Source organism: Tachypleus tridentatus, chromosome 1 (genome assembly GCF_004210375.1).
Source record: "Tachypleus tridentatus isolate NWPU-2018 chromosome 1, ASM421037v1, whole genome shotgun sequence".
Lineage (NCBI taxonomy): Eukaryota > Metazoa > Arthropoda > Merostomata > Xiphosura > Limulidae > Tachypleus > Tachypleus tridentatus.
In genome coordinates, this window is record NC_134825.1 from 135,180,851 (window position 1) to 135,200,603 (window position 19,753).

At 33.3% G+C, this 19,753-nt stretch overlaps 1 long non-coding RNA gene across 1 annotated transcript; it reads left to right on the forward strand.

The window, feature by feature from the left end:
- Nucleotides 1-4,981: 4,981 nt before the first annotated feature.
- Nucleotides 4,982-9,747, forward strand: LOC143224884 (uncharacterized). Its single transcript, XR_013013497.1, has 2 exons — nt 4,982-5,255; nt 8,795-9,747. It is a non-coding gene; the product is annotated as an uncharacterized LOC143224884 (long non-coding RNA).
- The last annotated feature ends 10,006 nt before the right edge of the window (nt 9,748-19,753 follow it).

The following is a 19,753-nucleotide window of genomic DNA, read 5'->3' on the forward strand; positions in this document are numbered from 1 at the left end:
CAACGATTAAAGGAGGATATAAATGATTTCATCTTATTTACCGACTAGATGTGGAAGTGTATGTGTTTTGTTATAGCAAAGCCACATGGAGCTATCTGCTGAGCCCACTGAGGGGAATCGAACCCCTGATTTTAGCGTTATAAACCCATAGACTTACCGCTGTACTAGCGGGGGCGAGATGTGAAATTATTATTTCCTGAGATGATTTAAAAGAACCCACCAACGAAAGAACTGTGCTACAATACTTGTATGAAAAGTGAGACCTATTTTTGCTTAAAATACGATAAAAGTTTGGCCAAAGTCACTACAAGGGCCTAAAAAAGATAAGAAAAGAAACCTGCTGGACACGATAGTAAAAGGGAAAGAAAAATAGACTATTTACAGAATAACAAAAAGAAATGGACAGGAAAAGTGGAAGATTGGTTTGGTTGTTGTTAAGTGCAAAGCTACACAATAACCTAGCTGTGCTTTGGCTACCACAGGTTTCGAAAAACAATTTTTAATGTCATAAGCCTGCAGATAATAGCTGTTTTGCGCTGAGTAATATTATTACATGTTGTACGAGGATATTGACAACAGTATTCTTCAGTAGTCAATCAGGTAACATCTCGAGATTACTACGTCGTCTATGCTGGTAGCACTATCCATTATGTGCAAATACGACATTTCTTGTGAACTGTCTTGAAAACAGAAGTAACTGAAAGAGTTGTTTGAATTAAGCACAAAGCTACACAATGGGCTATCTGTGCTCTGCCCACCACGGGTATCGAAACCCGGTTTTTAGCGTTGTAAGTCCGCAGACATACCGCTGAGCCACTGGGGGACACAACTAAAAGAGAAAATCCAATAAAAGAAACAGTCCATGAAAACAAATACAAACATATATATACACTATGTTTATGTATCATATTCCTTGTAATAAATACATCACATTTTGTATTCCACTTTGTGTCAAGTTGCATTATTTCTTTCAAAATCATGACTCAATTATTCAATTCCTGAGGTTTTTTTTTTTTTTAATTTCGCGCAAAGCCATACGACGGCTATCTGCGCCAGCTGTCCCTAATTTAGCAGTGTAAGACTAGAGGGAAGGCAACTAGTCATCACCACCTACCGCCAACTCTTGGGCTACTCTTTTACCAACGAATAGTGGGATTAACCGACACATTATAACGCCCCACACGGATGAAAGGGCGAGCATGTTTGGTACGACTGGATTCGAACCCGCGACCCTCAGATTACGAATCGAACGCCTTAATCCACCTGGCCATGCCGGGCCTCCTAGACTTTCGCTTTGTACGTCTGTAAACTTATTTCTGTCCAACCTGGCCAGGTGAGTTAAGGCGTTCGACTCGTAATCTATCAATTGCTCTTGTTAGGTCTCTGTCAAACCCTGCTTCTTTGACTTAATGGTATAACACGCCTCCAAGATATTCACTCTGAAATTATGTTCCATATGCGTTACGTCAGGATTTAATTCACCCTTCTACTTTTCCCCTTTCTTTTCTTGGTTTACTATAACTATCACCTTCTTGGTATCAGCGTCTCAGTAACAATATGGTTTCAAGACGTTGATGTGAATCACTCACTAGTTTTCTCCTGTTCGCTATGACATAATCTAAATCATTTAATTTTCTTATTTCAGTGTGTGATCCTGAAAACTTTGCCGTCAAAAATCTCCTGGAGCTGGTAACAGTGCTGAAATCTTACTATCTGTATCAAATAGTCTAGATCAAAGCTGAAGACACCTATCATTTCTACTAGGGTCTCTCGTACTAAAGCTGGCAGAGTCTCTAAATCCCAGTCTTCACTGTGCTCCTGACAATACTTATGAAACATACTCTGATGGTAGTGCTTTAATGCACCTTGTATTTGAGATTGATATTTAGTGGAGCAAAGTTGCTTAATAATTAATTTGTGCATCACACCCTAAATACTTGTGACATGAAGTTGCTTCCTTGATCTTATTGAATCTCACACGGAATCTTAAAATGAGTAAAAGTTCAATAATGCATCAACCACTGTAGTCGCGAGATTTCCTTAAAAGGAATAACTTCGAGATATGCATAACCTGATACAAAATAGTCATTAAGTGTCTGTAAACGTTCTTGAACATAGATAAAAGAACTACAGTGCCTGCAAGACTCCCCAAAATGGCTCCTTTACTGCTGTAATGGGCTTTAATGTATCCTTTCGATGGTGGTGTTTGGCTTACCAACTGATAAGTCTTACCAGTTTTATAATACCGTGTCAGATCAAATAATAATCCTGGACAATACAAATACTGAGGTGCACAATACTTTGTTTTTCTGACATATAGGTGTCCAGTAACTGGCACATTATGTACTCATGAGAAAATATCTCTCCTAAAACACACGGAGACAACTATATGGTTTCTAAATTGTCAAGTCTCATCTGATGGTGCATCTATTGGTTGTCATTTACGCAATAACATATCATAATGAAAAATAGAAAAACACTTTAGATACAATTTCTGCACACAGCGTCCATAACATTGCATTATTTTCCCACTAATTTCAATTTATTATTATTGAAGAAAGCTACAGGGATATTGTTACTATCAGCCACTAGATCTACAAACAAGATATCACTTATGCTGACCACATTATTTATATTTACAGCAGAATCCATAATAACTTGTGGTCAGCTATCTGGGACACAAGTCCTGATCTGAGACTTAGTCATAGTACAAACAGGAAAAATTCCTGGAAGTTCTCTCTCTAAGCACTCTGTCTTATCATCAACAACATGTTCAGTTTGGGCAATTGGCATGTTATGCACTTGGTCACCTGTAATGTCGTTATCTATCATCAGAGAAACTACCTCTACTGCCAGGGTAGAAACTAATCCTACAGTAACAGGGCCTACATTGTACTTAGAATCGAAGTGGAACAAATACAGAGGTAGTGACGTGTACTCATCTCTAATACCTTGATAAGTATGCTCTTCCCTATAGATGTTAGCTTGCTATAAGGAATAGAATCATTTCTCGGCAACGTCTACTCTGCACCAGTATTTCTAAGTAAAGTTAAATACACGATGACTGCACTAAGCGATGAGTCATGAGTCGCCATTCATGTTGACTCGATACAACATCCCTTTCCCATAAATTGTTCAATTATATGTTCGGATGAAGTCATATCGGAGAGATCTAATGACTTAAATACAAAACAGCTAGACTTCTTGTTTTTCTCATCAATTTGCTCTTTTTTAGTCTGTCTTTTTGTACATTATGAGATTATGTGATCTAAAGTACTAAAATAGTAACAGCTCATGCCTGATTTGTCAGCCTTTTTCGATTCCTGATCTTTAAAGTCTGAATTTACTGGCTGCTGATGTGTAGCGTTTTCTTGCTCACTTATGCCTATGTATGAGTGAATATTCCTCAGCTAGCTCTGATGCTTCTAACAAGGTTGATACGTTACGTTCAAAAATAAAAATTGTAATATCTGCATGCAACTTGTCTACAAATTCTTTTATTAGTATTAGCTCTTTTAATAATTCGAAGTTTTCTACTCCATCAAAGCCCCCCCCCCCAATGGTACAGCGAGATACTTACAGGCTCATATTGCTTTTAACCAGGTTTCTATACCCGTGGTGGGCAGAGCACAGATAGGTCATTATGCAGCTTTCCGCTTAATTCCAAATAATCGATCAATCAGTCTACTCCATCAGGTTTGAATTACCTGTCCAGTTGCAATTTCAATCGTAGAGCAAACTCCACGTGCTTCAGTACCTAATTTCTGACTGTGTCTAAATGATTGTAAGGTAACTGTTCATAACTATCAAAAATTATTTTTGGCTATATCAAAATCAGTACCTTGAAGACAACTGAGGGAAGAATACACGTAGAGAGCTTTAACGGTAAATTATGACTGAAGCAACGAAGGTTTGCTTTATAGGCCACTGCATTAAAGCAACGGTTTTGTTTTAAAAAAAAAGTAATAATGTAAATCATCCTCCTGAAATTTAGGTATTGAATGTTGAGGTGCTACACCCACCGGTGTACCTCAGTCTAGTACATCTAGACTCTTTCAGTTGCAGTTGTATTTCTCTAACTCAAAATTTCCTTCTCACTCTTGCATTTCGAGCTATTTTAAGCTGATACAGCTGCTCACTAGTCGTTGTTGTTTGGAATTGAGTACAAAGCTACACAACAAGCTATTTGTGCTGTGCTCACTTCGGGTATCGAAACCCAATTTCTAGAGGTGTGAGTCCACAAACATACCGACGTGCCGCTGGGGGCACTCGCTAGACATTCTAACAGATTTGGAATGTTCTGTCTCAGAAATTTTATTGGCCCAGCATGGCCAGGTGGTTAGGGCGCTTGACTCATAATCTGAGAAGCGCTGACTCGAATCCCCATCACACCAAACATACTCGCCTTTTCAGCCGTGGGAGCGTTATAATGTATAATCAATATTCGTTGCTAAAAGAGTAACCCACGAATTGGCGGTGGGTGGTAGTGACTAGTTGCAGCTGCCTTCTCTCTAGTTTTACGCTGCTAAATTAGAGAAGGTTAGCGCAGACAGTCCTCGTGTAGTTTTGCGTGAAATTCCAAACAAACAAACATTTCATTAGAGATATCATCGTTATCATCAAATATTTTACCAGTGTATTTGAAAACATTTATTATTAACTTAACAGTGTCACTCTTTTAGAGTTTTGGCAAGAACGAACAAATCTTTCGACATAATATTTTCAATAACTCATCTTTTTTTAGACTATAAATGTGGTCAGAAGTTAATATGCTTAGATCTAAAAAATTGTCTTCATCAAATGTTTGACTCATGCTGTATAATTCACTTTTAACACACAATACACAAATATTACAGTGGATCTACAAATTAATACTAAATACAAAATTTATTTTGTAACTAACTTACTAAGAAAAAAATAATACTGATTTGATTATTATGTATTTTCTATGTATTTTTAATTATAGTAATATACTCGCAAAACACTGTCATAAAGTTGTCAGTAAACACAGCTAACTTTGGTTTTCAAATTATGTATGCAGAGTAGCGACCTTGCCAACTAGCCAGAACTGCACAACTAGACAGATGTATGACGTGACCTAACTGTCTTGTTTTTGAATTAAGCACAAAGCTACACAATGGGCTATCTGTGCTCTGCCCACCATGGGTATCGAAATCCGCTTTTTAGTGTTGTAAGTCCGCAGACATGCCGCTGAGTTATTTGGGGGCGTGACCTAGCTACTACAATCAAAACACGTAAGTTGTTCTAGGTTTCATCACCGCAGTAAAACTACATCAGCTTCTAATCAATATCTAGAAAAAGTTCATACATAAGTAACTTCTATTTTTCAAATGTGTCCAAATTCCAGTTAAGATCCATAATAATTGTTATGGCAGTTACACAGCAATAAACTGCCACACTTGTATAATTAAACACAAACATATTTAACAATTCAAATTAGATAACTGTTCATAGAAGACATGACTTTATATTCTAAAATATTTATTCTGCATGGCGCTATAAGTGAATGAATCTCTTAATAGTCCACATTACAAGCACAAAACGCATACAATGAAGGCATAGGATATCCTTAGATATGTTTTTCATCATGAATACTCTGCCTAAACAGCCTATCAAAGATATCCTTTGTTTTATGCTATGAAATATACAAGACTGATTTAAAGTTTTTGTCGTAAACTGTAAATGTATTGTACATTCTGGCGATTTTCCATATAAAGAGGAGATCAATGAATGTCATAGGTTCAATTAAATTGATGAGTATTCTGTATTCCTTGTTTATGTGATTTTGTAATATTTGATTCCTCCGGACTGTCAAATATGAAGAAATAGAATACTGTGGAAGTACACTTACAGTTTTATTATGTAAAACAAATGAATCAATAAATACATTTTACTTCCTGTTAATATCAATAAATTTACAGGTTCTTTTTCAGAGTCATCATGTGTAGAGATAGGGAATGACATTATTGTACATTTTGTGTTTTGTATCATTATGTAAAGTGAAAGTATAGATAAATTCATTTCCACTCAGTGTTAAGTTATGTAATATACAAACTACATTCTTCAATATTAAAAAATATATATATATATATGTGAAGGGTTGTAATAGTTGATTAAAAGCATTTTTAAAAATGTTGATAATAAGTTGATGGAGTCTGATTGAGTAGAAAGGGTAAAAGAATAGTATGTTAACTATAATGTAGAAAATGAACATGCTCAGTCAAATCATTAAAAAATAGAATACCATTAACACACATTTAGTGTTTTATATTATTATGTAAAGTAAAAGAATGAATAAACTATGCTCACTGACATTTAAACTTCGTGATATACAAAAGCTAATCATCACTTGTTAAACTAAAGTACGGTGAACTTAGTTTTATTCTGGTCCTAAAGCATATTTTATAATGATAAACATTCTACCATTTAATAATATCATTTCTTGTTGGTTGTTTCAAACAGTTAAACACTTAAAGGTTATACAGTTTTATGAATTTCATTTGTCATAATGTTAAAATATTACTTCAAAATGAACATTCAACATAAAAATGGTAAAAACAACATTCCAAATTTTTATAACATATAATCTGAAAATGAGTAATAACCTCTTTTGTGTGAAGTTGTAATACAAAAAACAAAACAAACTATGCAAAATCAAGTATCATAGTAGTACTTATTTGTAACAAAATTACATTTACAAATATTATATTAGTATCTTTTACTTGAAGTTTGTTAATAACTGTTTCAGTATATTTAATACTTTTCTTTTCAACTAAGAGAAAATAACTTCCTAATGTACAAAGACCGAGACAAGTTGTACATCTTTGACAAGCGTCTTGTTGTATTCTAGCCTAGTAACATAGGTACTTCCACGAATTTAAATAAACTAAAATTATTACAGTCAATTTCTTTGTCGTTGGGTTATCTACCGTTAATTATAAAAGTGTCTGTCTCCTTTCTACCTTTAATAACTCATCTTGCAAATATACTATGAATGTTCATCTACAAACATAAACAGTTGATCCAAGATCATAATGCCCAATCTAATACTTTAAGTTTTGTTTAACAGGGGATAGAAACATTCAGTTCATGGAATCTAATTGAGTAGAGTGTATACAATAATTATATGTTATCTGAGATGCATATATTAAATATGTCCCGACAAAAATAAAGAAATAAAACTCATGAACACAGGTTTACTGTTTTGTATTGCTATGTTGAGTGAAATAATAGATAAATAAGTTTTACTGTATTAAAATTCAGTAACATAGAAACACTGGTTGTGTAACCTTTTGGCTACGTGATAATGATGAACACTCTCCCCTGCCACATGTATAAATAACCCTTTGTTCTTCCTAAAAATCAAGGTGTTAATCTGTCAGTTTTAAGCTATAGGGGAGGGGCAATGTGAGTCTTGAAAGATCTAATGCCCAACACGACAAAGATAGACAAATTAGTTACAGGTTTCATGTACATGATATATTTTGTAGTTTCTGAATGAAGAAACTTTCTACGATCATAGTAGTTAAAATACCTTTGGTGGACGTCCTTTATGTTTTGTTCATTTTTATTTATTCTATTTCACTAACCTCTTAGAACCAGTATATACCACAGATATTATTGCACTGAACTGTAGGCTAGTATTTTATAAAGTAAGATGTTTTTAATTTTCATAAAGAGTATAATGTTAATAAATGTTTTGAAATGTATGATATTTGTCAAGTCTGTAATTCTAGTCACATATGTTAATGATATCTGTTTAACACATAATAGGTTTGACGAAAGATAAGTTTTATACAAAGAAATCACAGAACACTGATTCGTAACTGACTATTAACATATCTGATGATCTTTGTTGAACGTACAAGTGAAGTAAAATATAATACAGCACTAGTTACTGTAACGTTTTGAAATCTCAATATTTCTCTCTCTCGGTGTTTGGGTAAGAAATGTTCATACCATGGAGGATCAGGTTCTCTATGACCTCTTCCTCCTCCCCGTACTTATGGTCTTGCCGTATTGGAATTTGTAATTATTGAACTGAATATTATTCTGATCCTTTTCAGGGCAATATCCATAGTTGTTATTTTGCTCTATCAGCAGAATGTCAAGTTGTTGGTGGCATTTTTTTTTAATCAATGTTTATTATTTTTATATTTAAAATATAAATTTACTGGGGATGGGGAAAGATATTTAGGACTAATTTCATCATGTATAAGGTACCTATCTAGTTTGCATAGTAATTTGTTTTTCATCCAATTTTTATCAAAGTACATTATTGTACTATGTAGGAGTCTATCTGGTACGGTTGGTATGTTCGAATATTTGTGTATGAATTGAGATGATATAGTTCTCAGAACTCTGTATGCTGTTGTAAGGAGTGTGTTTTGGATTGTTTGTAGTTTGGTTTTAATTATTTTATTGCTTGCAGTTATCCATGCTGGAGCTGCATTATCTATTACTGGTCTAATATATGTTTTATAGATTTTTAGTATGTTGTCTGTAGATGCTCCACTGTTTTTGCCAGTTAGACTCCTAGCATAGTTAGTTCTTCACCAGACTTTATTTTTAATTTAATTGACATGATTAATTCAAGTTAATTTTGAATCATAGGTTAGACCTAAAAATTTTGCCAATGGGGCAGTCTGAAGTAGTGTGCCATTCTATATATATTTCTGGCTGTTGTTTTTTGTGTTTTGTCAATTTCTTAAAGACTATGAGCTGTGTTTATTTTTATTCTATATTTTTGACAATATTCACTTATTCTATGTAGTTGCAGCTGTATGTTGGTGGTTGCTATCGTGGGTATTGCAGCACTTTTCTAGACCGCCACATCATCTGCGAACTGTGAAAAGAATCCATGATTTGAATCCTTCAGTGGCATATTGTTTACATACATGATGAAGAGTGTAGGGCTAACCACCCTTCCTGAGGGACACCAGCTTCTGGAGTAAAGTACTCAGAAAAGGTACCCTCAACATTCACTCTACACTTTCTATTTTTTCAAAAAGTTAGATAGCCAGCGCATAATTCCACGTGGTAGTTCCATTTCATTCATTCAGAACCTTAGACCATCATCAATATTTATGCGAGTTTGTTTGGTTTGTTTTGAATTTCGCTCAAAGCTACACGAGGGCTATCTGTGCTAGCCGTCCCTAATTTAGCAGTGTACGACTAGAGGGAAAGCAACTAGTCACCATGCAAGAAAAATCTCTCATGAAATGTAAAATGGTTGATAAACTAGTTTTTCTGAGCCCTAAGGTCAAAATACATTATTCAAATATGATTTTACAAACTGAAATCCAACATGTTTGGTTTGAAATTAATGCACAGTGTGAACAAATAAAATAGCTTGTACCACAAAATAATTGTTTGACTATAATGCACGTTTGAGTCCTTTTTCAGTTTGTTTATACAGTAACGTGACTTTAGTACTCTGTTTTAAAGTATCTTGTGATACATTTAGTGTTTGTTTTCACATAATGAAAAATATAGGATATACCTGAAATGAATAAATAATAATATAGACATAATGTACAAAAGTTATGTGATAGTCAATTTAAATGAGATAAACCAGTATTTTATAAACTAAGGTGTTTCTAGTGATTATGGGAAACATTAAAGTATCTAGTACTTGAAGTTTCTTTAATATATATTTCAATATGTGTAATATTTTATATTGTTGTTGTAAGGTATAATGTGTTATAATAAACAGTAAGTGTGTTGGATGTATGAAATGAACTTGTGTTTTTTTTGTAGACCATATTTTTTCACTGTGAGAAATAGTAAAGTTGAAATAATTTGTTAATAACTTTTTATTAACATTTACATTATGATTTTCAACACTATATAGCAAAATTGATTTACTTACTATTGAACACTGTGAAATACAATAATTTATACAAACTATGTTGATTTTCAAAAAATGTATTTGACGCTTTGGCGAACTAACAAGTTTGTATGTTATACAAGGTACATAAAATGATAGATACGGAAATAGCATTTCTGGTTTTTTAACAATCTTTATTCTGTCAGTTTCATAAAAATGAAAGTATTACTTATTTTAGCCTTAGGGAAATATGTCATTTGGTTTTAGATGCAGGTAAATCTTTGTCAACTTCCCATCTTGACGTGATGAGTCAAAATAACTAATATAGATGAAAGTATTCACATGAATAGGTAGATTTTATTGATTGAGGATTTGCTACTCAGACTGTTGTTGAAATCATTAAGATGATGTCTATTTCAGTGATAATTCACTGAGAAGTTGTAGTCTACATCCGAAAGTATAAGCCACAAGTCTGCCTAAACCCTGAATGTATTAGAATACTACAAAAAGGAGGTGTCTTCTTACAAACTACATCTCTAAATGACCTAATATATATATGCCAACCACAAAACTATAGCCCACCTATGAAATTCCAGTTCACCAAAGTAGTGGCAGCCTACATGTAGTTTTTCTGAGAAATACTCCTACCCATAGAGGAAGACACAAACACCAAAATACCTGCAGTTCACCAGACCATGTCAAGAAAAACAGGAAATCCATTGTACTTTATAAAGATTGTTACCACTTTGAAATGAACAGTGGAATACATTCTTTTCCACAGATTCTTTAAGGAATTTTTTCCACTTCGATGTTAGAAAACTTCATTGCAAACCATAACTTTCAGTGGCCATCTCAAGCAATGGTAGTGGGGGCTGGTTTCTCTACTCAGTTGACAAAGAACAAGATATTGGAATTAAAAATGAAAATAAAGCAAAAGACTGTATAAAACGGAAGTTATAAAAAATAAAATTAAAGTTAGTGAAAGTAAATTAAATACTAGATATTAAGTAGAATAAAAGCAGAGGAGAGTGAAATTGAAAAAGTGGAGGCAGTAACTCCGAACCAGAGAAGTTGTTGACCAATGAAAGTCATACTAACAAGAGTCAAGATCTGGAGCTGAGTGAACGTTTGCTCACTGAAAACAATAACCCCCAGAAAGAACCTACAAATGGAAAGATGAAAGGAAATACAAACTCAACTATTTCCTCAACAACATCGATTAAAAATAAAATCAAGAAGAAGGGGAGTCGTCCAATGATGGCTCATTTGTTTGATTAGTATAAAAAATATTAGCCTTAAGCTTTCAACATTCTTCCTTATCATCACTTACGGATTACGTGTTCACATAACTTGATTTTAATACGACTCTTAAAATATTAACACTAAATAAAAAAGGGATTAAAAGAAAAAACAGAATTTATAAAATATTATATTAATAAGCAATATATATATTTATACATTATTTGTACAAGAAACACGTGTAAACTGTAAGAGACATTAGAAACATTACAAAAAATTGAATATGAATCATACTGAAGCCTTAACTACCCCAGAAAAGTGGTTATGAGAACAATAACACACTCCAGAATTATAAAGAAATTCAAATTTTTCAGACATGATGGTCACCTGTTTTCATTAGATATAAAAATAAATAGCAGAACAATAAGATTAGTTAATATCTATGCACCAGTCAAAGATATACTTCATAGACAGTCCTGTACCTATGATATAATCATAAGATGAGATTTTAATTGTGTTCTAGACTCTTTACTAGGTAAAATTAATGGATGATTACACAGATGAAACAGTAAGTTGGCTTTAATGAGTGATCAACAACTTCAGTTTGGTATGATTTATTGGAGTTGTAGTGAAGCATGATGGAGGTAGTGTGATGGTTTGGAGGTGTTTTTCTGTTGAGACAACAGGAGATATTTGTAAAATAGATGGAGAACGGACCAGCACAAGTACCTCTACATATTGATCCATCAGGATATACCTAGGAACTTGCACACAAATAACAACAAAACATGTGATTTAACAATCTAAAATTGATGCAGAGGTGTATTAGGGGTAATTTGCTGGTTCCATCAATATTAAATGCTGAATATACAGTGTTCATAATATGCTCATTTTGAATTTCCACTTACCCTACTTAATGCTTTAATTTGTCTACAGTTGTGCTTGGTGATTTTAGGTATTAGATGATGATAAATCTTCCAAGTAACATAATACCTTCACATTTGGTACACAAAACTGTAAAACAAATACTGAATCAAATTTATGGTTAACAAGGGTTGATAGATATTGATCAGTTCAAATGCACAAAATAAACAGACCCTATAAGTAATAGGCAAGTAAAACATATTAGAAATTGTTCATATCTTTTATTGCCTAAGTTTTATTTTAATAACTGTTTGCCCATAACAACTTCAGGAAAAGTGTATTTATTAATGAAAACAGTTTGCCTAGAAATACCATATTTTTTCTAGGCATGTGCTTCATTTCACAAAATGTAAAATGTAATTTGGCCAACAATGATATTAATTCATATTCTGTATTTTGTCAGTTTGGAAAAAATATCTGAAGTAAAACAGTTCAAGATATATTTTGATACAATAAAATACTTTACAGTATTTGCCATTAAATGAGAGGGTGGTTTTTGAACAATCAAATTAATCATCTTCAAACTTATTTTGTGTCAATGTTTTTTGGTAAAATCACATGAAAGACAAGGTATTTCACATGTATTTTATTATCTCTATGTGTACAGGCTCAGTTATTTTTATCGACATTGTAACCACTATAGAAAATATGAAATAAATCTAAATTATCTCTTTTTCTTTCTAAAACAACTGAAGATTATTAGAGAAAGTTACAATTAATGATAATAATGTGGATTCATAATTTTCATTTGATTTAAATGCACAATAGTTCCACAGAGATGAACTAGAACATCTTAAAACATAGTTTATCTAGCTTTCTAACTAACATAGAAGACTTAAAAAGAAATTATCCTGAAATGTCCAAATAATTATTCCACTGTACCCAAATCGGTTCAAATAGTACAATAGCAAACATCAGAGACAATTTATGACAAGTTTTAAAAGCAGAATGCTCAGTGCAAGGCATGGCCTTTGATAAGTACTTTATTTTCGATATCTCCATAAAATAGAAGCTTTATCGGTCTTAACTTCTTGCGAGAAGGTGATAGTTTAGCTATAATATAAATGGGAAATTTCACAGAAAGTTTCAATATTTTAGAGGGTATAAATGTTGAAATGAATAGTTTAGACTGGAGAGGTTTCTTGCGATGTATAGAAAGTGAAGTTTAGCATATATATATTTATATATATATACTTTTTAAATATGTAATTTAAACTTTTATTTTATGAAAATGTAATCTGTAAATTATGTTTTAATGCCAAGTTTATTGATATACACTGATAATAAAGTAGTTTAATTAATTTTTGTATGTGGCTGTAAAAGGTTATAACATTAGCACTTTGAACTATTCCTTTGTCTTGAATTTTCACACAGAGCTACATGAGGGCTAACTGCACTAGCCATCCCTAATTTAGCAGTGTAAGACGAAAGGAAAGGCAGCTAGTCATCACTACCCACCACCAACTCTTGGGCTACATTTTTACTAATGATTATTGGCACTGACCATCACATTATAATGCTTTCATGGCCAAAAGGGTGAACATGTTTGGTATGATGGGGATTCGAACCCGCGACCTTCACCCGAGTCGAGTGCCCTAACCATTTGGCAATGCCGGGCCGAGCTATTCGTAACGAAAGGGTGAATACAAGTATATTTTAATATACAAACAATAATACAAATTATAATAACGATTACTACAAATAGTTATTAGAAATAATAATTTAAATACAAAAGTTTTACAAACTTTTTTACAAACAATTTTGAGTATTCTCTCCAATCGGGAACTTCCTTGACATCTTATCATGGGTTCACGACGAGTGAATTAATTGTTAGTTGACATATGTACAATTCTTTTAATGTAGAGCTATTTAGTCCTTCGTTGGCCAAGCATGAGTTTCTTACCGCTGAAAGTATGTTTTTCTCGAAATAGTAACGTCCGATAGTAATTCACTGAAGTTAAACGGTTTATAATGTTCAAAATCTCGAAATATTCCTGGTCAAACATTTGTAATTTCCCGTTTTATAAGCGTTAATCACAGTTATGGCTTCCAAGGTTCATAATATATCAACTGCAGCAAATCAACAATACTTATGGTCTCTTCGTGTAGCATTGGTTACCTTTTATACGATTGAGAGGAAATTTTCTAGAGATTTCAGCTAAGGCAACAGTATTGGTATTTACATACACATGTACATTGTTTATTAATTAATCTTTCCATGTGTATCAAATTAACTCTATGAGGTGTAAGAATATACACAGAAGTAAAAACAACTGGTTAATTGAAAATCGAGGTGTCTAGAATGGTTAAGAATATAATTTGATGTAGAAAAATTCAGTATTAAAATATAAGGTCAATGAAATTTTAATTAGTCAGACGTTTAGCTAAAACTATAGATTTTAAAGGTTGCATTTGCTCAGTCTAAACTATTTTCTCTTTTAAAGTCGCTTTTAGACAGTTTTAAAGCTGTTACTTTAGTCAAATAAAATTTACAGTCTAAACTATTTTCTCTTTTAAAGTCGCTTTTAGACAGTTTTAAAGCTGTTACTTTAGTCAAATAAAATTTACAGTAGCTTATATTTACTTGTGTATATTGTATGCAGACGCTATCATTTGTACCTGTGGATGACTTGATACCTTAGGCTTCATTAGGTCACACACTAGACAGTGCACAGCTGTGCTGCCTTCTGTTCCATTTGCCAAGACAACGAGAAACACAGCTTTTATTTAGTTGTATTTCTTTACATGATGTTTGCTCCATTTCCAGTAAGGAAGAAATGGGTTCAATACTACAGTCACTGGTTACAATACAAATAGCTGATCAAGACAAGCCACTGTGGAAGTGCCAATATGTAATTTCTGATTACAGTAACCCAACATCTTTATCACCTCCCAGTAGAGTCTTCTTTCAGATACAACTTTAGTTATAACAAGCTTTGACTATAAAATGGCATTACATGGGTGTTGCTTTCCATCTCTGGCAGTACACACACAGCCTTTATTTTCAAACGCCTTACAGTGAAATAATGAAATTATCTCAGATGGAGACAAATCTGTCAAAACTATGATAGAATATAGTTATTACATCCCCATTCATCTTCAGTACCAAAATAAAATACAAATTCTTCATTGTACATGGAGAAACTATATGCTCTTCAGTATGTGGAGAGGATCTCATGGTATGCTTCATTTGGCTAGATAAAGCGAGTGATTCCCTCAAAATGCAAAACATTATTATGAAGGATTTTTCTAAGTTACTACAAATGCTGGAAGGTTTGGAATTAGAAATTTCAAACACACACACATATGTAGGTGAAAAAAAAATCACAGCAAATGGATGGTAGATATTTACAGAACAGTTGTGTAAATAAGGCCAAGAAAGTTTCTATTGATAACAGTCCAGTGAGATGACCTAACAAGCAAGAGAAAACTTGAAGTAAATTAAAGAAGAAGTCAGTGAGTGGTTCTTCATACCAGCATCAAACACAATTCCATAAGAGATAGTGACAAATGTTTACAGTATTGGACAACAGAGCTAAAAGAAGCAGCTTAAAAAAATTGAATAGTGGAACTTTGATTGGAAGCAACAAATGAAATAATATACATAAGAAACCGAAGTTAAATGGTTTATATCAAGACAATGAAAGTTTGTGGGTTCAGATACCTATGCCCATATAAACAAATGATGTGCAAGAATTAGTTCCTCACAAGCCCAAAATACCAACTAGTTTGAAAGAATCACGTGGAGAATTGAGCAATCTGAATTTCTATATAAGTCGTATTTATACTAATTACATAGTATATCAAATATTGATTCAATACAGACTGGTCCAAAATATTAGCTATACCTCAGAATTCACAAAATAATCATACTACAAAGCTTCCCAATAACTTGTACAAATTTGTAAGTAATTATTGCTATATCTATCTAGTCTAAGAACAAGTTTAGTAAATTATTTTAAACTTGAAGATAAAGAACCCACATTTCAGAAAACAGAGGTTTGGAGATAGTTTGAATAGGTAAATGGCTAGTAAATGATATGTCCGAGGAAAGAGTGACATTAAGATTTAATTCTGTTAAAGATCTAAATAAATTAATTAAAGATGTAATAGTTATTAAGAGCCATATTGCAGAATATATTAATGGAATTGCATTAGCATAATATACTTGAAGAAATATCCATATTAACTTGTTTGACAATTTATTTGTTTTAATTCCAGTATTAATAAATCTTACAAAAGGCTTGACTTATGAAGATATAGCTGTTTAGAACGAAGAATTTAGCAGTTTCAGTGTAGGACTATTTTAATATAGTTTTGGGACTGTCCTTGTAGATGAGTACTTGAATATATTGAATTAAACTTAATTTGTATCATAACAGTCAGCTCCAAGTGAATTTCTCTACTCTGAATGTAAGTTCTTACTGTTGGTGGCTTGTTTAATCAACCCATGATTGCATAACCTGGTGATAAATAAATTTATTTGTAACTTGTGTAACATCAACCCAAAATGGCTATATCCACTAGCTGCCTGTTACAATTTTGTCTCATAAAATTGTTCAACAGCCTGTAAAGTATGGTCATAATTTCCTTTATTTCTTTGAGCCTCCAATTGGTGACTTTCCTAACTACAAGATAAGCAAGTAGCAGTAACAAAATGTAGTGCACACATTGTACCATGAGATACTACTTAACAGCTTGGAAAGCATGTTAGACTACTTCATTAGTCATTTATCTTTCAACCAAATGACCATCCTACGTGCTGGTGCATTGTTAATCCCAACCATATCAATCAAAAGCTTACCTTGTGCTTCTTTTTCATAATGCTTCCTCATTATATGTAGTTAAATAAATAATTTCAGCTCTTTTCTCCTTATCAGTTGAGTTGAGAATATCTAAGGCAGCACTCTCATCCTATGGCTCACTGGTCTTAACCTTCAGTTCTTCTTACACCCAATTCATGTGAGGTTCATCTGTAACATAAGCAATTTCTTGATGTACCTTACGCACTTACGTCTACCATTTCACCAGCATAACACGTCAACAAGCCAAGCTGTTTATATGCCACTAGCACAGAGCAAAGTTACACCCCATATTTGTACTGGCATGTTTATTCTTTAACTGTCATATCATAGCACTTCTATCAGACCTTAACTACTCCAAATAATATTGTAAATATTGTGGAATGTTTCCTCCATGGGAAGGACCATATCACACAAATATGAAGCAAGATTTCCCATTCAAACATGAACATGTTTAATGAAAAACCTGCTAATCTCTGTTAAACTACCGTGTTTACTATCATGCTTCTTCATGTTAGTAGAGCTAGATTTAAAAACTTGGCAAGCATCAATTTATATTCTATATCATCCATTTTATTAAACTGTTAGACAAGGGGTAATAAAGTGAACTGCAAATTAACACCACAGCCAATACTTTACAATGCTAAGAGATTAGTGTAGTATTAAAATTAACTCTTCAATTCATGTGCTAAGCTTGGATATCCAGTGCTACACCAACACATCAATATGGAATTTGCTAAATTATTGATCAATGGACAAGTCTAGGTCCATTTAATGAAGTACTCAATAGTGATTATGATATAATGTTTACAACATTCAGTTTCTGGGAGTAGACAAGTGATATCCAGAGCTATTTTCCATAGATGAAAACAAATTGATCTCTGCTGGACTTTACTTTAAACCAGCTCTTACTCTAAGAGGCACACACCACTGAGTGCTTATATCATCAATGAAAATTTAAAATGTGTCAGTTCTTTCAAACATTAGTGCAGGTTGTACAAAGTCTGGATTATTTCTTGTCTCAGTGCTTTGAGGTCCACTAGCTACAGCACAGACTGATAACTATGTGTTAGTGGTTGACAATAACAGTTTAATACAACATCATACAACTGCAATTATTTATAAAAGTGCCAAAAGTTACATGCTTTTGTGATGTAGTTCTCAATATATGCTAGTTGAGCTTCACATTTCTACAAGGGAAAGAGCACACTTGCCAGATTAGTGTTCTTCAGTTGCTCTTCATTGACTTTCTAAAATATTAATTGTGGTATTCAAATACTAGTACTAGTTGAACCACTTACTGTATGGCATTCAGGGTAAGAAAATGCAATGATAAACAGTTTCCCTTTGTGGCAAGACTTTTTTTCAACTTTCCATGTTGTGGGTCCAGACAATGCAGCATGACCAAATCATACACTTACAACACTGTTATCAAGTTTTTGTCTTTCTTATTCACTTAAATGCCATGCTCATGATTTAAGTTGCAGACATTTAACATATAGCTTAATAAGAAAAAACCACAGATGTAGACAGCTGTCCCGTTGCATCCCCTTCAGTACTGTAAGGTGTTGCCAAATGATTTTTAAAGTGACCCAGCTTGCCATACCCAAATAATACATTTGGTCTTACTTTTCTGAGTATTGTCTGAGCAGAAGCATCATTAACATAATCTGTGACATCATAATTGTATCAGTTTGGTGGGAACCAGTGTGGTTGTGCTGCAGCACTGAGATACATTGGTTGCCAGTTTGTCCTTTGCAAAGCTGAAGCTCATCATAAGGTATTCATTTGAGTAGGATAGGCTGTTTGAAACAATGTCAATGAATATCTTTTCACTCCCACAATCTATTCAAATTTACCATTTTGAGCCTCATTACAACAGAATCTTCCTCTGTGAGGGTGAAAATAGTTCTTACACACAAATGATGCCTTATTTTACCACTGGGCAACCCCTCAATGAACTTGTTGAGTAGGGTGTCTTCACAATTTGCCAAAGCTATTTTAAAATATGCCTTCCATATGACAGGTACAGATCATTAGCATAACCATCCAAGTTTGTTTGTTTTTTTGAGGAATGCACTCTTTTAAACTTTGAACTAAGTACAATAGACCCTTTATTTTTTCATTGGGTCAGAATATTAATGCAACTTGAATACAACTGTGCATTGATCAAGTGCTCAGTAGTCTAAAAACAAAACCATCCAAACTCAATACATTGCCTGCTTCTGATTTCAGCTAATTTAAACAGTAATCTGTCTGAAGTATGTCAAAAAACAGTTCAAGTCCTACATCCTTGAACATTATAGGGATTGATCTGTTTCACTTTTATCACAGTTACCTTTACTTTTAGAATAAGACATATTTTGCCTCCATTGCACAAACTTGGAGGCCTCATTGCTTGAAGAACTTGAAAGATTAATTTTCACTGAAAATAGAAAGATACTTCAACAGCACTCAAAGTATAAGGTAGGAGAATTGCTATCAGCTATTAATGAAGAAACTGTAATTAAACATTTACCATAAATGTTAAAGTACAGATTTAAATGCAAGACTGGATGACTTTTTAATTGTTCAAAAGCTCAGCCAAGTGCATAAGTTAGAAGGTGTCATAACATGTGATTAAGACCATTACCTCTTGCTTCAGAAATTGATCAAAAACATTTCTATGAGCTTTGCATGGCTAAAACATTCTAGCACTCCAAGAGCATACACCTTGAAAAACTTTTCATTTTTCAGGCTTCTAGTGGTCTCTAACAGATCAACTGTTGTTGCACATTGCTGTTCCTTGATGGACAATTAGAACATCTGTCATACTCTTCAGCTTAGCCTCATTCTTCTTCCTACTGTCTGGTTATATCATAAGCAGTGCTCAATAAGAAGAAATGGAGGTAGAGATTGCAAAAGGTTCCTCTGCACTCAAACTGACTTGAGTTTGCAA